The following is a 25811-nucleotide window of genomic DNA, read 5'->3' as shown; positions in this document are numbered from 1 at the left end:
AGAAAAAAGATCCGAGGCTTGAGGGTGTCTTGCTAGTCGAGCACGTCCTTGACATCACTAAACTCGTAGTGATTAAGATGTATTCTCCCTACATTGACGTGAAAGAGGTCGAGGACTTCCTACTACGTTATTTCAAATCTGTCAGATGTATGGGAAAGATAATGAACGAGTTTGGTATTTGGACCTCAAAATGGCGATTCCAGGCCACGTGTGTAAGTGACCCCAGTCGGCCCGGGGGAGTGATCTTACCGCCCGCGCGTTTTAAATTGGGGAAAGTGAATGGCGACCTGTACTTTGCGGGAATGCCTGACTTCTGCAGGATTTGCTCACAATACGGTCACCAAAAAGAAAATTGCGCTAGTACATGCAAGAAATGTGGGGGCACAGACCATGAAACGAGTCAATGTAAGAAAGGAAAAGGGTGTTTTTTTTGCGGCGGTGTTGGTCACCTCTACACGTCTTGTCCCCACAGAGCACAGAAAGCGGAGCAGCAAGGGCGACCCGGACCCGAGGAGCGGCCAGGGCAGCCAGAGAACCGAACAACACCCCCCCAGGGAGAGGAACCTGAGGAGATGGAGGTCCCCAGTGGACCCCCCAAGAAGGACGGTTTGGAGCAGCGGAGCATCAAGCGGAGGGTGAGTGATCGGCGGACAGGCTCTCCCTCCCGGGAAACCGGTGGAGGTAGTAGGGCCAAGGAAGCCGGTCCAGACCCTCCCAAGATGCCCGCTCAAGCGGTGCCTGAGGCGGAGGACCCGGGGGGCACGGCGGCAGCAGCAGCAAATAAAAGGAGGAAAGGCTCGGGCGGAAGGTTATACTCGGAGGTGGTGCAGGGGGGAACTCCGGAGATCCCGGCGGAGCCGGAGGACCCGGAGAAAGTACCCCCTGCGGTGTCATCGCAGAAGGCCCCTCCCCCTCCTCGGCAGGAGGGGGCGGGGGGAGCCACCTCCGAGAGCGGTGGATCAGGAACGAGCCGAGTACCCACCCCGACAGAAGGGGAAGAGATGGAGACGGGAGCTGGCCTGCTAGCCCCCCTGGAGATTCCGGAGGGAATACAGGCGATATGGGATCTCACGCAGATCCCTCTCTCGGGCACCGTAGGGGGTCCACTTAGTGAGGTAGGTTCCTCTCCAGCATCCCCGCTTACGATGGATTCGGATGTGGGGGGGTGCGAGAGTGCCAGCGAGGTCTTTGGCTTGCCCGGAGACTTCTAAGAGAAGACCCTCGTTATCACCTAGTCTCCAATGGCTGCTCTATCGGGACTCACTTTTAATGTCAGAAGCATCGAGAGCCACGTGAGGAGGGTCGCCCTCTTCAGCTATCTGACAATTTTTGCTGCCTCCGTTTTCTTCCTGCAGGAGTGCGGGATCCCGCATAGGGCCCAGTATAAAAAATACCAAGATGACTGGGTACATGGACCGTCGGTCTGGTCCGGCTCTAACGAGACCAGATCGGCGGGGGTCGCCATTCTTTTTAAAGGGAACGTTTTAATTGATACTATTAACGAAATTTTACCAGGCAGAATTTTATTGGTCAAGGCTTTTATTAATGGTATAAAATGGCAGTTTTTAAACTTTTACGGATCAGCAGATAAGAATGAACGTGCAGAAATGCTAGAGATTTTACCCCTTTTTATTAGCGATTCTGATCCTCTTATTTTAGCGGGGGATTTTAATTGCATTTTAAAGGGGGAACGCCGGCTTTCCAGATCAGTAAGTAGAAATTACGACAAGACCTCTGCTATACTAAGCAACGTGATTTTAGACGCCAAACTTACTGATGCTTTTAAAACATGCAACCCCAATGCATCAGAGGAAGCCGGCGTCACCTGGAGCAACAAGATCTGCAGCTCCAGGATAGATTTTATGTTTTGTTCTTATCAAGTACTGCCTTTTAGATGTGATTCTTTTACTAACGTGTTTTCTGATCACAAGCTTTTATATTTTAAAGTTGATACCGTTTTTAAGAGAAAAGCCGGTAAGAATGCCTGGAAATTTAACGTGTCCCTTTTAGAAGATCCGCAGATTTTATCTGATTTTATCACTTTTTATAGAAACTGCAGGCGAGTGAAAGATCCCAACACTCCCACCAGCCAGTGGTGGGAGAAGATGAAACAAAAATTCAAATCATTTTTTATCAAGGTTGGGATCGCCAAGGCCAAAGCAAAACGCACATTTTATTCTAATCTGAACACTCGTCTGCAGACCCTGTATAAGTTCCGTGAACATGATATAGAGGTGGACCACGAGATCATCGAGGTGAAGAAAGAGATCGCCCGGTGCCTGGAGCAGAGAGGAAAAGAGATCATATTCCGTTCGAAAGTGAAACATCTGGAGGAGAACGAGACCTGCTCCAGGTACTTCTTTAAGAAAATACGAGACAAGCGGACAGTCCTCGATGATCTCGGTGGCACCAAGGACATACAGGGTATTTTAAAGAAAGTGTATGAGTTTTATGCGGATCTTTTTAATACAAAAACTGTTGACAGTGATTTTATGAACGACTCGTTGAAGGAGATCACTGACGTTTTAGATCCTGGTTCTCGTGAGATTTTATCACGGGACATCACAGAACAGGAGATTTTAGACACTATTAAAAGTTTTAAACCAGGTAAGGTGCCTGGGCCCGATGGTATACCCATAGAGTTTTATGTCACCTTTTTTGGTATTTTTAGGGATGACCTTTTCTCCCTTTTTACTGAGGTTTTTATGTCGAAAGCCCTCCCGGGGTCCTGGAAGAAGGGTGACGTGTCTCTTTTATACAAGAAAGGAGACAAGACAGACATCAAGAACTGGAGACCGATCACCCTTCTGAACAGTGACTACAAGATAATGGCCAAAATATGCGCAAATAGACTCAAGACCGTAATAAGCAAAGTTGTACACCCCAACCAGGTCTGTGGGGTGCCCGGGAGGAGCATATGGGAGAATCTTAACCTCTTAAAAGATTGTATTAGTGACACAAAGTCCAGGAACGGGAAAATGGCGGTTTTAACTATCGACTTTGAAAAAGCCTTTGACCGTGTGTCACATTTTTATCTTTTTAAGGTTTTAGAGAGAATGGGTATACCGGAAGGTTTTTTATTGTCTTTAAAAGCGTTTTACAACAACTGCACGAGTAGAATTTTAGTCAATGGTTTTAGGACACAGGAAGTACTTTTAAAGTCCGGGGTAAAGCAGGGGTGTCCCTTGTCCCCACTACTTTTTATCTGCACACTAGAGCCTCTTCTATGCACCATAAGACGGGACAAGCTGATCCGTGGGATCCCCCTGCCCGGCGGGGGGGGGATCGAGGCCAAAGTAGTGGGGTACATGGACGATGTGACAATTCTTGGAAGGGACACCCTGTCGATCCAGAGAGCAACCAGACAAATAGAGTTTTATTGCTGCGCCTCGGGTTTTAAAGTCAATTTTAACAAAAGTAGTATTTTAAACATCGGGGACCTGCCATTGTCAGATGTCCCCATTCCTGTGTCCGACTCGGTGCAGATTTTAGGGGTCTCCTTCAACGAGGACAACAGAGGTCTTAACAGCTGGGACTTGGTGGCACAAAAGATAAACAAGAAAATATGTATGTGGAATATGAGAAGGTTGACCATGGAGGGGAGGGTTTTAATCATAAAAATGGTGATTTTACCGATTTTATTGTATTTAAGCCTAGTGTTCCCCCCTCCTGGTAGAGTTTTTAACAAAATCGTAAAAGCTGTTTTTACCTTCTTCTGGAGCTCCAAAATGGAAAAACTAAAAAGAGAAATAGTAATGAAGCCAAAAATAATGGGCGGTAAAGACTTCCCCGATCTGAAAGCCTTTTTATATATAAAGTATTTTAGCATGTGCCTGGGCGCACTTTTTAAAAACCACGCATGGTCTTACTTTTTACGCTACAACACAGGTTATTTTATGAGGCGGAACGGATGGTTCAAAACGGTTTTAAACTCCCCTTATTCTTTTAATCTGTCCAAAGACTATGCGATTTTAGAGAAAATTGTGGTTTTATACGATTTTACTGGAAAAAGTGCACAGGTTTTAATGAATTCTAAATTAATGATAAAGAGTTTTAAGGAAAGTGGCTTTTATGTTCAAGTTAGTAATTTTAATGAGCGCAAAACAAAGGACACCTGGAGACTAGTTAATAATCATATTTTTAACCCACAGAAGGATCTGGCCTGGAGCTGCATACACGACTGTCTTCCATGCCGGGCATTCCAGCATCGTAGAGGACTGACCAACACCGCCGCATGCCCAAGACCCGGATGTGGAGAAGAGGAAACGACACAGCATCTGATATGGACTTGCTTTTTAACCAAAAGGATATGGACTAAGTTTTTACCCTTGCTTAAAAGAATAACAGGATTAAAGAAACTAACACTGGAAGGAGTATTATATGGATGTCTGGAATGCCCCACACGGACTGAGAGAATTATGGCATGGAAGATGGTCAACTCGGTGAAGGCAGCTCTGTGGAAGTCCAGAAACATTTTAGTTTTTAAGCACGAGGTTTTATCGGTTAAAGATATTTTATCCATTGCTCTTAATGAATCATACGAATATTATATTGTGGACAGGAAAAACTTTCCTATTTTATCGAGAAAATGGCTGATCGGGGAATGGAGCTCCATCATATAGTGCCACCAAGCGCCCTTTTATGTGGTTTTTAATGTGAATTTTAACAACATGTAATATAGGTAGACAATTTTTGGAATGTTTTATATGGTATGTTTTAATATGTTATACAATGTGTTTTTAATGTACTATATGAGCATTTTAATATGTCTGGAAATAGGTTGTTGAATAGAGATGAGCGAACGCGTTCGTCCGAGCTTGCTATTCGTGCGAATATTAGGGTGTTCGGGATGTTCGTTATTCGTAACGAACACCATGCGGTGTTCTGGTAAATTAAACTTTCTTCCCTGAGACGTTAGCGCTTTTTTTTGGCCAATATAAAGACAGGGAAGGCATTACAACTTCCCCCTGCAACGTTTAAGCCCTATACCACCCCCCTGCTGTGAGTGGCTGGGGAGATAAGGTGTCCGCCTGATATGAAAGTCTGCCCCTCCCGCTGCTCGCTATGGATGCATTCTATATGCGCTCAATGGGGCCAGCGGCAGCAGCGCTGACCCCATTGAGAACATATAGAAGACAAATCCTTCTTCTCTGGCACAGCTGTAACAGCTGTAGCAGAGAAGAACGATGTTTGCCCATTGAATTCAATGGAACCGGCAATACAGCCGACTCCACTGAATGCAATGGGCTGCCGGCGATCGCAGGATGAATGGTCGGAAAGGGGTTAAATATATAACCCCTTTCCTGCAATTCATCCAGAAATGTGTTACAATAAAAATATATACCGGCGTTTAAGGCGACGGGGCGTATAAGACGACCCCCCAACTGTCACCTTATACGCCGGTAATACAGTGGAGCAAAGAATAAAAAGCATTACTTACGTTTTTAGATGATCTGCGGTGCTCCTGCAGGCTGTCACTCCCTCCTGGTCCACGGCAGACAAGCTTTCTCCACGAAAGACTTTAAATCCCTGCCTCCAGAAGCACATGTGCCTTCAGCCAATCACAGCCAATGACAATGATGTCATTGAATGGCTGTGATTGGCTGTGTTTCTGGAGGCGGGGATTTCAAGCCTTGAAATCCCCGCCTCCAGAAACACAGCCAATCACAGCCATTCAATGACATCATTGTCATTGGCTGTGATTGGCTGAAGGCACATGTGCTTCTGGAGGCAGGGATTTAAAGTCTTTCGTGGAGAAAGCTTGTCTGCCGTGGACCAGGAGGGAGTGACAGCCTGCAGGAGCACCGCAGATCATCTAAAAACGTAAGTAATGCTTTTTATTCTTTGCTCCACTGTATTACCGGCGTATAAGGTGACAGTTGGGGGGTCGTCTTATACGCCCGGTCGCCTTATACGCCGGTATATATTTTTAGTGTAACACATTTCTGGATGAATTGCAGGAAAGGGGTTATATATTTAACCCCTTTCCGACCATTCATCCTGCGATCGCCGGCAGCCCATTGCATTCAGTGGAGTCGGCTGTATTGCCGGTTCCATTGAATTCAATGGGCAAACATCGTTCTTCTCTGCTACAGCTGTTACAGCTGTGCCAGAGGAGGACGATCTTTATGCTGACAGTGGGGGGGGGGGGGGGGGGGGGGGGCACTCTTGCCGCTATTGTGGCTTAATAGTGGGACCTGTGAACTTGAGATGCAGCCCACCATGTAGCCCCTCGCCTGCCCTATCCGTCACTGTGTCATTCCCATCACTTTCCTGAATTGCCCAGATTTTCACACATGAAAACCTTAGCGAGCATCGGCGAAATACAAAAATGTTCCGGTCGCCCATTGACTTCAATGGGGTTCGTTGTTCGAAACGAACCCTCGAGCATCACGGGAAGTTCGTTACGAATAACGAACACCCGAACATTTTGGTGTTCGCTCATCTCTATTGTTGAAATAAAAATACCCCTCGGGGTTTGTCAACTTAAAAAAAAATCTGTTCTTATCAGTTTAATATCTGATACGTCCCCTATCTGGGGACCATATATTAAATGGATTTTTAGAACAGGGAGCTGGAAAAAGAGCTTGCTCTGTCCACTCCACGCATTGACCTGGTATTGCAGTACCTCCAGGACCGGTGCACCCCCTTTCCTACAGCAGTTTCCAAAAGCAGAAAAACAAAACTGACGAGCAAGAGGTGCAGCGCAGCTGTGGCGGCTGCTGCTACCACCACCCAAGCACTTTGATTGACACTCAGCCCGTCTGCTCGCAACATTGTATCCACTGAGCAGCTGCGTCTGCCAGAGTGTGCACAGCACAGGTACAACTGGAAGCAAAACAACACACACACCAGTTCATATGGCAGCCGCACTCTATAGTTCGTACCTACCGCTGCGCTAATAGCCAAGTTGGAAACATCGGGCAGGCACAGCGTATCCTGGCAGCCTGCGTCTGTATGCTTCACGTATTCGGGTCATGGGTGTATGTGCAGGGGGCCCGGAGCCCCAGGGGGCCCATAAAGTCTCTCTTCCCCACATTGTAAACCAATGCTATCAATGAAGCTTTATAGTTTGGGGGCCCAGTTCCAGACTTTGTACTCGGGCCCCGCAGCTTCAAGTTACACCTCCAGATCAGGATAATGCTAGGCCATTCCAACCAGCCTGTGTGTGTGACCTGCAGTCGCTGGTAGTCGAAAAGCGGCCGGCCCCGGATGCGCGCTTCAGAGTGGACAGACAGCAGCGGACCCCCAATCACACAGGCCCAAGGCTTGCTATGTAGCACGGAATACCTCATTGGACTGCAGCACTCCACGCGGGCTGAGATACACGCTCCACGTGGGATGGGCAGTATTCGTCCATGAAGATCCAGGCCAACGTTTAGAGATGGAGCAACACTCGGGGAGCAAAGAACTCCAACGAACGGACGTCTACTTTACAAGGATGTATTGCTTTATTCAATGCATGGACACAGAAACAGTTCAACCGCTCGATTACAGACCGCAGTCAATACAGTAAAGAAAGAAATGTGTCTGTTTAATGTAAACTTGCATGGAGCTCGTTTGTCAGCCACTGACTGACTGAATGCTGAAACGTGGTCTAACGTTACATGCACCACCAGGGATAAGGCCTTGCCTATAAGCATTCCCCAGCTGGCAAAAACGGAACCTCCCTGCCTATTCCTCACCATGGAAGAACGGAACCTACCTTTTTTTAAAAAAAAGAAAGCCACAGCAGCAGCCAACTAGATTTTGGTAGGCCGCTGTCTCCCCCTTGTGTGCTGCATAAAAAATGCACTCCACTAAAAATAACAATGATCCACGAAATAGAGCGTATGGAGAGAACGAGGCTTCTAGATGAGCCGTCAGGCTATGATAAATTGTATCACACCTGGGCGATATGGATAGATGCCCGGAGCTCACCCCTATTTACCAAGTGGTTACAGACAGGGACATGTGAGTAACACGTTTAAACCACAATTGTAAAGAGAAACAACAATTCCGGAGCCCGCCCCCCCCCCCCCCCCTTTTTGTTTTATTTTCTCTTTCTCCCGTGTCATAGATACCTACCCTCCCTTACCACTCCCCCCCCCCCTTACCCTCCCCTCATTCCCCTGTTTGTAGACCTTATAAAATATCACAGACAAACATGATATAGTTCAACTCGAAATTGATTTATTAAGTTTCATTGTCAAAGTTATTTTTACATTGCTTTGAGATAAGGCAAAAGTTTCCCCCCCTCCATGAAACCAATAAAACCTATATTGAATAAAATAAAAATGATGCAGTTACCGGTAGTTCTGCAGCTTCTTGGTGGAAATAAAGACCATCTCCCGTCTCCCAGCTGCAGCAGAGACTGACTGAAATGGCTGCCAAGCCCGGTATTAATGCTTCTAAATTGATGACATCACAAAGGAGTGACATCGTCAGCCTTCCAAACACCTGGCTCAATTGCATACAGTATGTATGTATGTATGCATGTATGTGAGTCTATCTATCTATCTATCTATCTATCTTTATTAATTATGTAGAATATAGATATGGATTATTTCTAATTTACAGATTTTGTAGATATAGATTAAAGATAGATTTAAGATTGTATGTGTGTGTGTATATGTGTGTATGTGTGTGTGTGTGTGTGTGTGTGTATGTATGTATGTATGTATGTATGTATATATATATATATAATGTATATATGTAAAAAAAATATAAAATCTGTAGGTATGTATGTATGTATGGCGGGCGGGCAAAAAAGGCCTGCTGTATGTTTTTAAGTTCTTCGGATGACCATGCCGCTCTAATATTCTCCTTACTAGGGTCTACTAATGCTGGCCCAGGGGAAGGCAATAAAGCCCTATGGGGCCGAAGCCAATTTCCCTTATTTTAGGTAAAAAGTTTCCATCCGTCCCTACTCGAAATGCGGCTGGCCGAAGAGATCCCTCCAACCGACCGGCCGACGCACCTTCAGAGACAAACTAGTGCTTGCTTCTAGTGTCATCGCCGGCTTAACCCTCGTTTGTAGGGAGCTGACGAGTCCTGCAGCAGCAGGCTCTGCAAGCCTAGGATGCGTGAGCACGGTGCAAGAGGAAGGACTGAGGGTGTGAGGCTGGGCGCGGTTGAGAAGGCGTGGGGCGGGGCTATGGAAAGTTTTACTAGCTCTCCCAGCTGCCTGGGTGCATTGTGGGTGCGCCCAGAGTGCTGGCTGAGCGTGTTGCCTCAAGCCTTGGAAGTGGAGTTGGGCGGACCGGGCTACAGGTGAAACCCATTTCGGGTTATCGCTTCTCGGCCTTTTGGCTAAGACCAAGTGTACCTAGTACAGGAAGTCTTAGCCGGAAGGTAACTCGGGTACCCCTCTCCTTTGCCTGGCGGGATCGCCCACTTCGGTGGGCTTCACCCGCCTGCTGCCATCAGGGAGAGGGATTAGTCCCAGGGTAAACGGGTTGCGATCCCCCTGCCTCTTCTGGTCTCCGGGCCAGGAGAGGGCGCTCTTCATATCATCACAAAAGCGGTTTTTGTGATATTCTCAAATATCAAAAATGGGCGAGGGCCCTACCGACATACCGGCTTATGCGCGGATAAAGAACACTATACGTGTGTCTTTTTCAGATAGTGCGGACACACGTGGTCTGAAATATGTGGTTGAGGACGTGCTTAAAGGCGTTTTTAACGTACAAAAACACAAGATCCTGGCTATACAAGACTACCCGAAGCGACGGATCTACGATGTAACCCTGACAGAGACGGGCATCTTCCGGGACCTGGTCGCAGCCATATCAACAAAAAAAGATCCGAAGCTGGAGGGAGTCTTGTTAGTCGAGCACGTCCTCGACATCACTAAACTCGTGGTGATTAAGATGTATTCGCCCTACACTGACGTGAAGGAAGTTGAGGACTTTCTTTTACGATACTTCAAAGCGGTCAGATGTACGGGTAAGATTATGAACGAGTTTGGTATATGGACTTCAAAATGGCGCTTCCAGACCACGTGTGTAAGTGACCCTAGTTGGCCGGGGGGAGTGATCTTACCGCCTGCGCGTTTTAAACTGGGCAAGGTGAATGGCGACCTATACTTTGCGGGAATGCCCGACTTTTGCAGGATTTGCTCAAAATACGGTCATCAAAAAGAGTCCTGTGCAAGCACTTGTAAGAAATGTGGGGGTACGGATCACGAGACGAGTAAATGCCAGAAAGGAAAAGGGTGCTATTTTTGCGGCGGTGTTGGTCACCTCTATACGTTTTGCCCCCACAGAGCACAGAGGACGGAGCAGCAAGGGCGACCCGGACCCAAAGAGCAGCCAGGGCAGCCAGATGACCAGAAAACACCCCCCCAGGGAGAGGAACCTGAGGAGATGGAGGTTGCAAGTGGACCCCCCCAAAACGAAGGCAAGGAGCAGCGGAGCATCAAGCGGAGGGTGAGTGATCGGCGGACAGGCTCTCCCTCCCGGGAAACCGGTCGAGGTAGTAGAGCCAAGGAAGCCGGTCCAGGCTCTCCCACGATGCCCGCTCAAGCGGTGCCTGAGGCGGAGGACCCTGGGGGCACGGCGGCAGCTCAAAAAAGGCGGAAAGGCTCAGGTGACAGGCTGTACTCGGAGGTGGTGCAGGGGGGAACACCGGAGATCCCGACGAAGTCGGAGGACCCGGTGAAAGTACCCCCTGCGGTGCCATCCCAGAATGCCCCGCCCCCTCCTGTCCAGGAGGGGGCACGGGGTGCCACCTCTGAGGAGGCCGAGGAAATGAGCCAAGTACCCACCCCGGCGGAGGGGAAAGAGAAGGACATGGGAGCTGGCCTGCTAGCCCCCATGGAGATTCAGGAAACAATAGAATCAATATGGGACCTCACGCAGATCCCTCTCTCGGGCACCGTCGGGGGTCCACTGAGTGAAGTAGGTTCCTCTCCAGCATCAGCGTTCACATTAGATTCGGATGCGGGGGGGTGTGAGAGTGCCAGCGAGGTCTTTGGCTTGCCCGGAGACTTCTAAAGAGAAGACCCACGTTATACCATAGTCTCCAATGGCTGCTCTGTCGGGACTCACATTTAATGTCAGAAGTATCGAGAGCCACGTGAGGAGGGTCGCCCTCTTCAGCTATCTGACTATTTTTGCTGCCTCCGTCTTTTTCCTGCAGGAGTGCGGTATCCCGCATAGGGCCCAGTACAAAAAATACCAAGAGGACTGGGTACATGGACCGTCGGTCTGGTCCGGCTCTAACGAGACCAGATCGGCGGGGGTCGCCATTCTTTTTAAAGGGAACGTTTTTATTGATGTTATTAACGAAATTTTACCAGGCAGAGTTTTATTGGTCAAAGCGTTTATTAATGGTATAAAGTGGCAGTTTTTAAATTTTTATGGGTCAACAGATAAAAATGAAAGAGCGGAGATGTTGGAGATTTTACCCTTGTTTTTAAACGATTCTGATCCTCTGATTTTAGCGGGGGATTTTAATTGTATTTTAAAGGGGGAACGCCGGCTTTCTAGCTCAGTGAGCAGAAATTACGACAAAACCTCATCTTTGTTAAAAAATGTAATTTTAGACGCCAAGCTCACTGATGCTTTTAAAACATGCAATCCCAACGCATCAGAGGAAGCCGGCGTCACCTGGAGCAACAAGATCTGCAGCTCCAGGATAGATTTTATGTTCTGCTCTTATCAAGTACTGCCTTTTAGATGTGATTCTTTTACCAACGTGTTTTCTGACCATAAGCTTTTATATTTTAAAGTTGATACAGTTTTAAAAAGAAAAACTGGAAAGAATGCCTGGAAGTTTAACGTGTCCCTTTTAGAAGATCCGCAGGTTTTATCCGATTTTATCGCTTTTTATAGAAACTGCAGACGAGTGAAGGATCCCAACACTCCCACCAGCCAGTGGTGGGAGATGATGAAACAAAAAATCAAAACATTCTTCATCAAGGTTGGGATCACCAAAGCTAAAGAGAAACGTATATTTTATTCCAACCTGAACACTCGTCTGCAGACCCTGTATAAGTTCCGTGAACATGATATAGAGGTGGACCACGAGATCATCGAGGTGAAGAAAGAGATCGCCCGGTGCCTGGAGCAGAGGGGAAAGGAGATTATATTCCGTTCAAAAGTAAAACATCTGGAGGAGAACGAGACCTGCTCCAGGTACTTCTTCAAGAAGATACGTGACAAACGCACAGTCCTCGATGATCTCGGTGGCACCAAGGACATACAGGGTATTTTAAAGAAAGTGCATGAGTTTTATGCGGATCTTTTTAATACAAAAACTGTTGACATTGATTTTATGAATGACTCGTTGAAGGAGATCACTGACGTTTTAGATCCTGGTTCTTGTGAAATTTTATTACGGGACATCACAGAACAGGAGATTTTAGACACTATCAAAAGTTTTAAACTAGGCAAGGTGCCTGGGCCCGATGGTATACCCATAGAGTTTTATGTCACCTTTTTTGGTATTTTTAAGGATGACCTCTTCTCCCTTTTTACAGAAGTTTTTATGTCTAAAGCCCTCCCGGGGTCCTGGAAGAAGGGTGACGTGTCTCTCCTTTACAAAAAAGGAGACAAGACCGATATTAAAAACTGGAGACCGATCACCCTTCTGAACAGTGACTACAAAACAATGGCTAAGATATGTGCAAACCGTTTAAAGACCGTGATAAACAAAATTGTACACCCCAACCAGGTCTGTGGGGTGCCCGGGAGGGCAATATGGGAGAGTCTTAACCTCATAAAAGACTGTATAAGTGACACCAAGGCAAGGAAAGGTCAAATGGCAATTTTAACAATAGATTTCGAGAAAGCCTTTGACCGGGTGTCACATTTTTATCTTTTTAAGGTTTTAGAGAGAATGGGTATACCGGAAGGTTTTTTATTGTCTTTAAAAGCGTTTTACAATAATTGCACGAGCAGAATTTTAGTAAATGGTTTTAAAACACAGGAAGTGCTTTTAAACTCCGGGGTGAAGCAGGGGTGTCCCTTGTCCCCACTACTTTTTATATGCGCACTAGAGCCTCTTTTATGTACATTCAGACGGGACAAGCAGATCCGTGGGATTCCCCTGCCCGGCGGGGGGGGGATCGAGGCCAAAGTAGTGGGGTACATGGACGATGTGGCAATTCTCGGAAGGGACACCCCGTCGATCCAGAAGGCTGCGAGACAGATTGAGTTTTATTGCTGCGCCTCGGGTTTTAAAGTGAATTTTAACAAAAGTAGCATTTTAAACATCGGGGACCTGCCTTTGCCAGACGTCCCCATTCCTGTGTCTGACTCGGTGCAGATTTTAGGTGTCTCCTTCAACGAGGACAACAGAGGTCTTAATAGTTGGGACTTGGTGGCACAAAAAATAAATAAGAAATTCTGTATGTGGGGTATGAGAAAGCTGACCATGGAGGGGAAAGTTTTAATAACCAAAATGGTGATTTTACCTATTTTATTATATTTGAGTTTGGTGTTCCCCCCTCCTGGCAGGGTTTTTAACAAAATCGTTAAAGCTGCTTTTACCTTTTTATGGAGTTCCAAGATGGAGAAACTCAAACGCGAGATTGTGATGAAACCAAAAATAATGGGTGGAAAAGACTTTCCCGATTTTAAAGCCTTTTTATACACCAAGTATTTTAGCATGTGCCTGGGCGCACTTTTTAAAAACCACTTCTGGTCTTATTTTTTAAGATATAACACAGGTTATTTTATGAGGCGTCACGGGTGGTTTAAAACCGTTTTAAACTCACCTTATTCTTTTAACCTGTCACCAGAATATAAGATTTTAGAAAAAATTGTGGTTTTATATGATTTTACCGGAAAAAGTGCGCAGATTTTAATGAATAGTAAATTAATGATAAAAAATATTAAAGAAAGTGGTTTTTATGTTCAAATTAGTAATTTTAATGAGAGCAAAACCAAAGAAATATGGAGAAAGATAAATAACCACATTTTTAATTCACAGAAAGACCTGGCCTGGAGCTGCGTCCATGACTGTCTTCCGTGCCGGGCATTCCAGCATCGTAGAGGATTGACCAACACCGCCGCGTGCCCAAGACCCGGATGTGGAGAAGAGGAGACAACTACCCATCTGTTATGGACTTGTTTTTTAACCAAGAGAGTATGGACTCAGATTTTACCATTAATACGAAAGATAACTGGACTGAGGAGAATAACGCTAGAAGCAATATTATATGGATGTCTGGAATGCCCCACACGGTCGCAAGAAATTATGGCATGGAAGATAGTCAACTCGGTCAAAGCAGCTCTGTGGAAGGCCAGGAACATTTTAGTCTTCAAACGCGAAGTTTTATCTGTGAAAGATATTTTATCTATGGCTCTTAATGAAATGTATCAATATTATATTGTGGACAGGAAAAACTTTCCTATTTTATCAAGAAAATGGCTTTTAAGGGAATGGAACTCCATTATATAGTGCCACCAAGTGCCCTTTTATGTGTTTTTTAATGTGAATTTTAACAACATGTAAGGTATGTTTTGAATGTTTTTTATGGTATGTTTTAAATATGTTCTATAATGTGTTTTTAAATGTACTATATATGAACATTCTAACATGTCAAATGTCAAAACGTGTTGTTTAAAATAAACGCCCCCCATCTGGAGGGTTAGTCAACTTAAAAAAAAAATCTGTTCTTATCAGTTTAATATCTGATACGTCCCCTATCTGGGGACCATATATTAAATGGATTTTTAGAACAGGGAGCTGGAAAAAGAGCTTGCTCTGTCCACTCCACGCATTGACCTGGTATTGCAGTACCTCCAGGACCGGTGCACCCCCTTTCCTACAGCAGTTTCCAAAAGCAGAAAAACAAAACTGACGAGCAAGAGGTGCAGCGCAGCTGTGGCGGCTGCTGCTACCACCACCCAAGCACTTTGATTGACACTCAGCCCGTCTGCTCGCAACATTGTATCCACTGAGCAGCTGCGTCTGCCAGAGTGTGCACAGCACAGGTACAACTGGAAGCAAAACAACACACACACCAGTTCATATGGCAGCCGCACTCTATAGTTCGTACCTACCGCTGCGCTAATAGCCAAGTTGGAAACATCGGGCAGGCACAGCGTATCCTGGCAGCCTGCGTCTGTATGCTTCACGTATTCGGGTCATGGGTGTATGTGCAGGGGGCCCGGAGCCCCAGGGGGCCCATAAAGTCTCTCTTCCCCACATTGTAAACCAATGCTATCAATGAAGCTTTATAGTTTGGGGGCCCAGTTCCAGACTTTGTACTCGGGCCCCGCAGCTTCAAGTTACACCTCCAGATCAGGATAATGCTAGGCCATTCCAACCAGCCTGTGTGTGTGACCTGCAGTCGCTGGTAGTCGAAAAGCGGCCGGCCCCGGATGCGCGCTTCAGAGTGGACAGACAGCAGCGGACCCTCAATCACACAGGCCCAAGGCTTGCTATGTAGCACGGAATACCTCATTGGACTGCAGCACTCCACGCGGGCTGAGATACACGCTCCACGTGGGATGGGCAGTATTCGTCCATGAAGATCCAGGCCAACGTTTAGAGATGGAGCAACACTCGGGGAGCAAAGAACTCCAACGAACGGACGTCTACTTTACAAGGATGTATTGCTTTATTCAATGCATGGACACAGAAACAGTTCAACCGCTCGATTACAGACCGCAGTCAATACAGTAAAGAAAGAAATGTGTCTGTTTAATGTAAACTTGCATGGAGCTCGTTTGTCAGCCACTGACTGACTGAATGCTGAAACGTGGTCTAACGTTACATGCACCACCAGGGATAAGGCCTTGCCTATAAGCATTCCCCAGCTGGCAAAAACGGAACCTCCCTGCCTATTCCTCACCATGGAAGAACGGAACCTACCTTTTTTTAAAAAAAAGAAAGCCACAGCAGCAGCCAACTAGATTTTGGTAGGCCGCTGTCTCCCCCTTGTGTGCTGCATAAAAAATGCACTCCACTAAAAATAACAATGATCCACGAAATAGAGCGTATGGAGAGAACGAGGCTTCTAGATGAGCCGTCAGGCTATGATAAATTGTATCACACCTGGGCGATATGGATAGATGCCCGGAGCTCACCCCTATTTACCAAGTGGTTACAGACAGGGACATGTGAGTAACACGTTTAAACCACAATTGTAAAGAGAAACAACAATTCCGGAGCCCGCCCCCCCCCCCCTTTTTGTTTTATTTTCTCTTTCTCCCGTGTCATAGATACCTACCCTCCCTTACCACTCCCCCCCCCCTTACCCTCCCCTCATTCCCCTGTTTGTAGACCTTATAAAATATCACAGACAAACATGATATAGTTCAACTCGAAATTGATTTATTAAGTTTCATTGTCAAAGTTATTTTTACATTGCTTTGAGATAAGGCAAAAGTTTCCCCCCCTCCATGAAACCAATAAAACCTATATTGAATAAAATAAAAATGATGCAGTTACCGGTAGTTCTGCAGCTTCTTGGTGGAAATAAAGACCATCTCCCGTCTCCCAGCTGCAGCAGAGACTGACTGAAATGGCTGCCAAGCCCGGTATTAATGCTTCTAAATTGATGACATCACAAAGGAGTGACATCGTCAGCCTTCCAAACACCTGGCTCAATTGCATACAGTATGTATGTATGTATGCATGTATGTGAGTCTATCTATCTATCTATCTATCTATCTATCTTTATTAATTATGTAGAATATAGATATGGATTATTTCTAATTTACAGATTTTGTAGATATAGATTAAAGATAGATTTAAGATTGTATGTGTGTGTGTGTATGTGTGTATGTGTGTGTGTGTGTGTGTGTGTGTGTGTGTGTGTATGTATGTATGTATGTATGTATGTATATATATATATATAATGTATATATGTAAAAAAAATATAAAATCTGTAGGTATGTATGTATGTATGGCGGGCGGGCAAAAAAGGCCTGCTGTATGTTTTTAAGTTCTTCGGATGACCATGCCGCTCTAATATTCTCCTTACTAGGGTCTACTAATGCTGGCCCAGGGGAAGGCAATAAAGCCCTATGGGGCCGAAGCCAATTTCCCTTATTTTAGGTAAAAAGTTTCCATCCGTCCCTACTCGAAATGCGGCTGGCCGAAGAGATCCCTCCAACCGACCGGCCGACGCACCTTCAGAGACAAACTAGTGCTTGCTTCTAGTGTCATCGCCGGCTTAACCCTCGTTTGTAGGGAGCTGACGAGTCCTGCAGCAGCAGGCTCTGCAAGCCTAGGATGCGTGAGCACGGTGCAAGAGGAAGGACTGAGGGTGTGAGGCTGGGCGCGGTTGAGAAGGCGTGGGGCGGGGCTATGGAAAGTTTTACTAGCTCTCCCAGCTGCCTGGGTGCATTGTGGGTGCGCCCAGAGTGCTGGCTGAGCGTGTTGCCTCAAGCCTTGGAAGTGGAGTTGGGCGGACCGGGCTACAGGTGAAACCCATTTCGGGTTATCGCTTCTCGGCCTTTTGGCTAAGATCAAGTGTAGTATCTGTTCTTATCAGTTTAATATCTGATACGTCCCCTATCTGGGGACCATATATTAAATGGATTTTTAGAACAGGGAGCTGGAAAAAGAGCTTGCTCTGTCCACTCCACGCATTGACCTGGTATTGCAGTACCTCCAGGACCGGTGCACCCCCTTTCCTACAGCAGTTTCCAAAAGCAGAAAAACAAAACTGACGAGCAAGAGGTGCAGCGCAGCTGTGGCGGCTGCTGCTACCACCACCCAAGCACTTTGATTGACACTCAGCCCGTCTGCTCGCAACATTGTATCCACTGAGCAGCTGCGTCTGCCAGAGTGTGCACAGCACAGGTACAACTGGAAGCAAAACAACACACACACCAGTTCATATGGCAGCCGCACTCTATAGTTCGTACCTACCGCTGCGCTAATAGCCAAGTTGGAAACATCGGGCAGGCACAGCGTATCCTGGCAGCCTGCGTCTGTATGCTTCACGTATTCGGGTCATGGGTGTATGTGCAGGGGGCCCGGAGCCCCAGGGGGCCCATAAAGTCTCTCTTCCCCACATTGTAAACCAATGCTATCAATGAAGCTTTATAGTTTGGGGGCCCAGTTCCAGACTTTGTACTCGGGCCCCGCAGCTTCAAGTTACACCTCCAGATCAGGATAATGCTAGGCCATTCCAACCAGCCTGTGTGTGTGACCTGCAGTCGCTGGTAGTCGAAAAGCGGCCGGCCCCGGATGCGCGCTTCAGAGTGGACAGACAGCAGCGGACCCCCAATCACACAGGCCCAAGGCTTGCTATGTAGCACGGAATACCTCATTGGACTGCAGCACTCCACGCGGGCTGAGATACACGCTCCACGTGGGATGGGCAGTATTCGTCCATGAAGATCCAGGCCAACGTTTAGAGATGGAGCAACACTCGGGGAGCAAAGAACTCCAACGAACGGACGTCTACTTTACAAGGATGTATTGCTTTATTCAATGCATGGACACAGAAACAGTTCAACCGCTCGATTACAGACCGCAGTCAATACAGTAAAGAAAGAAATGTGTCTGTTTAATGTAAACTTGCATGGAGCTCGTTTGTCAGCCACTGACTGACTGAATGCTGAAACGTGGTCTAACGTTACATGCACCACCAGGGATAAGGCCTTGCCTATAAGCATTCCCCAGCTGGCAAAAACGGAACCTCCCTGCCTATTCCTCACCATGGAAGAACGGAACCTACCTTTTTTTAAAAAAAAGAAAGCCACAGCAGCAGCCAACTAGATTTTGGTAGGCCGCTGTCTCCCCCTTGTGTGCTGCATAAAAAATGCACTCCACTAAAAATAACAATGATCCACGAAATAGAGCGTATGGAGAGAACGAGGCTTCTAGATGAGCCGTCAGGCTATGATAAATTGTATCACACCTGGGCGATATGGATAGATGCCCGGAGCTCACCCCTATTTACCAAGTGGTTACAGACAGGGACATGTGAGTAACACGTTTAAACCACAATTGTAAAGAGAAACAACAATTCCGGAGCCCGCCCCCCCCCCCCCTTTTTGTTTTATTTTCTCTTTCTCCCGTGTCATAGATACCTACCCTCCCTTACCACTCCCCCCCCCCTTACCCTCCCCTCATTCCCCTGTTTGTAGACCTTATAAAATATCACAGACAAACATGATATAGTTCAACTCGAAATTGATTTATTAAGTTTCATTGTCAAAGTTATTTTTACATTGCTTTGAGATAAGGCAAAAGTTTCCCCCCCTCCATGAAACCAATAAAACCTATATTGAATAAAATAAAAATGATGCAGTTACCGGTAGTTCTGCAGCTTCTTGGTGGAAATAAAGACCATCTCCCGTCTCCCAGCTGCAGCAGAGACTGACTGAAATGGCTGCCAAGCCCGGTATTAATGCTTCTAAATTGATGACATCACAAAGGAGTGACATCGTCAGCCTTCCAAACACCTGGCTCAATTGCATACAGTATGTATGTATGTATGCATGTATGTGAGTCTATCTATCTATCTATCTATCTATCTATCTATCTATCTATCTATCTATCTATCTATCTTTATTAATTATGTAGAATATAGATATGGATTATTTCTAATTTACAGATTTTGTAGATATAGATTAAAGATAGATTTAAGATTGTATGTGTGTGTGTATATGTGTGTATGTGTGTGTGTGTGTGTGTGTGTGTGTGTGTGTGTGTGTGTATGTATGTATGTATGTATGTATGTATATATATATATATAATGTATATATGTAAAAAAAATATAAAATCTGTAGGTATGTATGTATGTATGGCGGGCGGGCAAAAAAGGCCTGCTGTATGTTTTTAAGTTCTTCGGATGACCATGCCGCTCTAATATTCTCCTTACTAGGGTCTACTAATGCTGGCCCAGGGGAAGGCAATAAAGCCCTACGGGGCCGAAGCCAATTTCCCTTATTTTAGGTAAAAAGTTTCCATCCGTCCCTACTCGAAATGCGGCTGGCCGAAGAGATCCCTCCAACCGACCGGCCGACGCACCTTCAGAGACAAACTAGTGCTTGCTTCTAGTGTCATCGCCGGCTTAACCCTCGTTTGTAGGGAGCTGACGAGTCCTGCAGCAGCAGGCTCTGCAAGCCTAGGATGCGTGAGCACGGTGCAAGAGGAAGGACTGAGGGTGTGAGGCTGGGCGCGGTTGAGAAGGCGTGGGGCGGGGCTATGGAAAGTTTTACTAGCTCTCCCAGCTGCCTGGGTGCATTGTGGGTGCGCCCAGAGTGCTGGCTGAGCGTGTTGCCTCAAGCCTTGGAAGTGGAGTTGGGCGGACCGGGCTACAGGTGAAACCCATTTCGGGTTATCGCTTCTCGGCCTTTTGGCTAGATCAAGTGCAGTTGGTCTGGTCAGGGGCTTGAGTGATCTGGGTTAGCCCAGCGATCACCGTACTGCTTGGCAGTAGTCACACTGTGATTTTTCAGAAATCGACAGACTTTTTGAAGATGTCCGGGATCCAGAATACCATACGCTTCATGGTGGACAGTAAGGATGGGACCAAGAATACCGTCGTGTATGTTGTCCGGGACATTATTATGGTGGAAATCGGAGTGCCCAAGGATGAGATCTTTTGCGTCCAGGATTTTCCGAGACTCGGCCAATACGACGTCACTTTCTGCGGAGAAGGAGTTTGTCTGAACGTGTACGAGTGGTTGAGGAGCCATAAAGACATTCCGCTACTACGGGGTGTAAAGGTAATCCCTTTATTTGGCATACAAGAGAAACCATTAATCTTACATGTATACAACCCGTACACAGATAAAGACATGATAGTGAACTTTCTCAAGCGTTACTGTGACGTGGTTAAAGGTGGCGAAAAAATGACTAATATACTTGGCATTTTTAACTCCAAGTACAAGTTTTGGGTTAGGCTGAGAATGGACGCTACCAAAATTGGGGGAGTGACGCATCCGCCTGCGAATTTTACCATAGCAGGTAACCGGGGATATCTTTACTACCCGGGGCAACCGACCTTCTGCAGGAATTGCAACCAGTTTGGGCACACTAAGGAAGACTGTTCCAGTGGTCTAGTCTGCAGAAACTGCCAGGAGACCGGGCATCACGCTGGCAGTTGTCCAAAGCCGAAATGCTGCGACCTGTGTGGCGATAATGACCATATGTGCAGGGACTGTCCTTTAAACCTACCGTCCAGGGGCGCCTGGAAGACTAAATCCTACGCGGCGGCTACTAGTCGTGAGGCTACTACCATTCATGTGGCTCCTACTAGTAATGTGGCTTCTACTAGCAGTGCAACACCTGCTGCTATAAGTGAGGTTGCTACTGTGACTAAGCCTGTGGTGACTGCGGCGGAGAACACTGCAAGACCTCCCCAGACTACTGAGAAGGATAAGCCTGCGGGATCAAAAAATCCTAAAACTGCAGAGGTAGAAGAGAACATCAGGAGGAAGATTGGGAGTCATAAGCCCAATGTTGGGAGTGCTACTCCTGAAGACCAGGTGGCGGGAGTAATTAGGCAGTTGGAAGAGATAATTGAAGAGGTGGACAGCCCCATTAACCCCTCGGGAAAGATTGGGGAGTTTTCGTCTCCTGAAGCAGTCCTGTGCAAGAGGGAGGGGGGAGGTGGACTTGATGTCTCCAGCGAGGAGGAATTTGTGCAGGTTGCGGACCAAAACACAGCGAAAAAGAGAAAGTGCACAAAGAGTAGAGAGACGCTTATGGAGGTCAGTAACCCCTTTGAGACTCTGGCACAGGACCTTGAGTGCTCAGGTGAGAGTGGTGAGGAGGTATAAACTGAGCCACTATGAGTGCATGTATCCTGAAATCTTGTGGTTTAGCCACTTCAAAGGTGGAGAGTTATAGTGCATGACATACAGTTTGTTGATACCAGTGATAGTGGAATGGAGTTTCATGCCAGTGGCAAGCAAAAAGTTTGAAATATCATGTGGTTTAGCCACCTTAAGTGGAAGGTAAATAATGCATAAATGTTTCATTATGCGTCCTGTTGCATAATATCAGGATCATGTTGCTATAAGCTGCCATTTATATCATGATTTCTGTATGTTCCCAGAACGTACGGGTTTTTAAGTCGAAGGCCAGGAGAGCAGCGATTTTTAGTTTATTACGGCAAGAAAAGGCCGACATATTTTGTTTGCAGGAGTGCGGCACAGACGCTGATGTTAAGTCTTTTGAATGGCCTTACGGTGACGCGGTATGGTCTGGGAGCACGCAAAACAAGAATGATGGGGTCGGTATTTTAATAAACTCCAAAGAGTTAACACTACATAGTAGTGAAGTCATAGAAGCGGGGAGATGTGTCTCCGCAGTAGTATTATACAGAGATATACCGCTCCGGGTTGTTAATATATATGCACCAGTGGAGAAGCAAGAAAGGTGCGCTTTATTCGAAAAAATAATGTTTTTTTTACAGGGCAGGTCACCTACTATTCTGGTGGGTGACATGAATTGCGATATGTCAAGGAGAGCATTTGACGTATCTGCAAAACGGCTATATGAAATGGTCAGTGACTTTCATTTGACGGATGTGCAGCAAGCGTGCGGCATATCCCCTCGTTTGAATACGTACCACGCAGACAGGGGAGGGGTTCACTCCTGTCTGGACTATTGTTTTATTTCATATGAGTTTTCTGCTATTAGTTATACACAAAAACCGGTGTTATTTTCTGACCATGAGGGCGTGTTGTGTGAGATTGCTGTTAGGGAGAGTGCAGTGTGTGGGAGGGGTGTATGGAAGCTGAATGTGAGCCACCTGGAGTGTGAGGATGTGAGAGTGCAGTATGAATGTGAGTATAAAAGATGGAGTAGGAGGAAGGCGGAGTTTGATAACATCCTGGCCTGGTGGGAGTGGGTAAAGAAAAAAACAAAATCCTTTTTCAAGTCCATAGGATATAAAAAAGCAAGTGAAAGAAGAAAGGAGTATGTAAGACTTAATGCTCGGTTATGCTTCCTCGCAAAGCTGCGTGAAAGCGGCATGGAGGTCCAGCAGGACATAATACAAGTCAAAAGAGAGATTAATAACTATCTAAACCAGAAAGGCAAGAGTATTGTGTATAGAGCGAAGGTAGAAAAGCTGGAGCAGGATGAAAAGTGTACGCGCTTCTTTTTTAAAAAAGCCTTCGCTAAGAGACCTACTTTTGAGTGTGTGGTGAACGAGGATGAGTGTGAGGTGAGGGGGGAGGGGGTGCATGAGGTGATTGCGGGGTTCTATGAGGAGTTGTATGTGGATAAATGGAGGGATGAATGTTTGGAGCATGAGGTTTTGAGTGAGGTTGAGAGTAAGCTTGGGGATGTGGAGCGAGTGTCTATTATGAGAGAGGTGTCTACAACAGAAGTCTTCTATGTGATACAGAGCTTGGCTCTGAACAAGACACCGGGTGCGGATGGGTTGCCTGCAGAATTTTATCGGATGTTGTGGAATGTGGTGGGGAAGGATGTGTGTGAGGTATGTAAGTATATGTGGATGAATGCGGAGATGGCTGATAGTATGCGTGAGGGTGTGGTTGTGCTGATCCCAAAGAAAGGAGACCTGAAGAGGTTAAAGAACTGGCGGCCCATCACGTTACTTAATTGTGATTATAAAATCTACGCTAAGTTGATCGCCAACCGTATGCGTGATGTGATTGAGTGTGTTGTGAATGAAGATCAGTATTGTGCGGTGCCTGGGAGACGTGTGCATGAGAGTTTGTGTCTGATGAGGGATGTGTTGTGGGATTGTAAGAAGAGGAAGAAGAGTGTGTATGTGGTGAGTGTGGATTTTGAGAAAGCGTATGATAGGTTGTCGCATGGGTTTCTGTTTAGTGTTTTGTTACGTATGGGATTTCCGGCTGAGTTTGTGTGCAGAGTGAGGAGTTTGTATGAAAGTATCTTTAGTAGAATGTTGGTGAATGGGAAGGTTGGAAGGAGAGTGAATGTGATGTCTGGTGTGCGTCAGGGATGCCCGTTGTCTCCGATTGTGTTTATTTGTGCCATGGAGCCACTACTCTGTATGCTTAGAAAAGATAAAGTGGTGCGGGGCATTCATATCCCCGGTAGTAATGGGCGAGAATGGAAGGTGAGTGCATATATGGATGATGTGTGTGTGATGTGTGAGTCTGAGTGTGCTGTGAGGAGGGTGAAACTGTTGGTGTCCGTGTTCTGTGGTGCGTCTGCTTTTCGTGTGAATTGGGAGAAGAGTGAATGTAAGGTGTTTGGTGAGGCTGAGTTGAGTGCGGATGTGGGATTGAATAGAGTGAGAGGCCCTATTAAAATCCTGGGGACCAAGTTTAATGACAGCCTGGATGGGAAAGAGAGTTGGAAGGATGTGAGGCAGAAGGTGGAGAGTCGTTTAAATTTTTGGAGGCTGCGGAGCCTTACCTACATAGGTAAGACCCTGGTAATAAAAAGTGTGGTCTTACCAATCTTTTTATATGTAGCGATGGTCTTTCCGCCAGATTACATGACCCTCAGGGGTCTAAACAGGATCCTTTTCACCTTTTTCTGGAGGTCGCGGATGGAACGGCTGAGGAGAGAAGTGGTCATGAAAAACTGGAGAAAGGGGGGAGCGGGTTTCCCCAACCTTGAAATTTATTTTGGTTGTAATATTATAGTTTTTTTACTAACATCACTCCAGAAAGATTCGAAAGGTGTGTGCATGATGAGATACTTGGCTGGGAGACTGTGTGTGCGGATGAAGTGGTGTGAGTATGATTTACGTAAGCCTGTGTCGTTTGAAAGTCCAAAGTGGTATGAATGGGTTGTCAGTTTTGTAGTGAAGTTTGAGTTGAGTGAGTGTGAGGCGAGCGTGCTGAGGAATAAGCGGATGGTCCAGAGAATGATTGAGAGTAAGGATGTGGTGTGTGATATCAGTTCTGTGAGGGGAGCGGATGTGGAGAGTGTGTGGAAGAAAGTGCGGATGGATGGGATGAGTAATAGGCAGAATGAGATTGTATGGCAGAGTTTGCATGGAGTGTTACCGGTGAGAGAGTTTCAGCGTGTGAGAGGTTTGGTGAGGAGTGAAAGGTGTCCGAGAGAGGGGTGCGGTGGATGTGAGAATGTGATACATATCTTTTGGAATTGTAGTTACGCGCAGAACGTACTGCGGAGGTTAGGCCCCTTGTGTAAGGAGATCACAGGAGCCACGTTTATTAATTATAGTTTAGTTATGTTCGGGTTTGGTGTGAGTGATTGCGTGAGACAGAGATTGTTGTGGCTGTTTATGGCGTGTGTGAAGGAAGTGTTGTGGGATGTAAGGAATGTGTATGTGTTTAAGCGGAAGGAACTAAGTGAGAGGGACAGTGTGAGAATGGTGCTGGGGAAATTGTACTTTATTTATTCGTGGGATAAAAGCAAGAGGGGGGTGGATGCGGAGGGTTTGTGGAAAGTTAAAAAATGGATTGAGCTAGTTGATTTATCATGAGTGTAATGTATTTATGTTGTGGTTATGTGATGAATGTATTATGTAAAAATTAAATAAAAACCTTTGGTTTTCAAAAAAAAAAAAAAAAAAATCTGTTCTTATCAGTTTAATATCTGATACGTCCCCTATCTGGGGACCATATATTAAATGGATTTTTAGAACAGGGAGCTGGAAAAAGAGCTTGCTCTGTCCACTCCACGCATTGACCTGGTATTGCAGTACCTCCAGGACCGGTGCACCCCCTTTCCTACAGCAGTTTCCAAAAGCAGAAAAACAAAACTGACGAGCAAGAGGTGCAGCGCAGCTGTGGCGGCTGCTGCTACCACCACCCAAGCACTTTGATTGACACTCAGCCCGTCTGCTCGCAACATTGTATCCACTGAGCAGCTGCGTCTGCCAGAGTGTGCACAGCACAGGTACAACTGGAAGCAAAACAACACACACACCAGTTCATATGGCAGCCGCACTCTATAGTTCGTACCTACCGCTGCGCTAATAGCCAAGT

At 46.3% G+C, this 25811-nt stretch overlaps 4 non-coding genes across 4 annotated transcripts; all 4 read left to right on the top strand.

Annotated features, from left to right (window-relative positions):
• The first annotated feature begins 6464 nt into the window (after positions 1–6464).
• LOC136573857 (U2 spliceosomal RNA) lies at positions 6465–6650 on the top strand. The gene has a single exon (XR_010786074.1). It is a non-coding gene; the product is annotated as a U2 spliceosomal RNA (small nuclear RNA).
• A 7913-nt stretch (positions 6651–14563) lies between these two features.
• On the top strand, positions 14564–14752 carry LOC136574072 (U2 spliceosomal RNA). The gene has a single exon (XR_010786219.1). It is a non-coding gene; the product is annotated as a U2 spliceosomal RNA (small nuclear RNA).
• A 2630-nt stretch (positions 14753–17382) lies between these two features.
• On the top strand, positions 17383–17573 carry LOC136573735 (U2 spliceosomal RNA). Its single transcript, XR_010785957.1, has one exon. It is a non-coding gene; the product is annotated as a U2 spliceosomal RNA (small nuclear RNA).
• Positions 17574–25362: 7789 nt separating this feature from the next.
• Positions 25363–25550, top strand: LOC136573853 (U2 spliceosomal RNA). The gene has a single exon (XR_010786070.1). It is a non-coding gene; the product is annotated as a U2 spliceosomal RNA (small nuclear RNA).
• The last annotated feature ends 261 nt before the right edge of the window (positions 25551–25811 follow it).

The sequence above is a fragment of the Eleutherodactylus coqui genome, chromosome 7 (assembly GCF_035609145.1).
Source record: "Eleutherodactylus coqui strain aEleCoq1 chromosome 7, aEleCoq1.hap1, whole genome shotgun sequence".
Lineage (NCBI taxonomy): Eukaryota > Metazoa > Chordata > Amphibia > Anura > Eleutherodactylidae > Eleutherodactylus > Eleutherodactylus coqui.
Note: the sequence above shows the minus strand (reverse complement) of the source record. Positions and strands in the feature narration are given on the sequence as shown.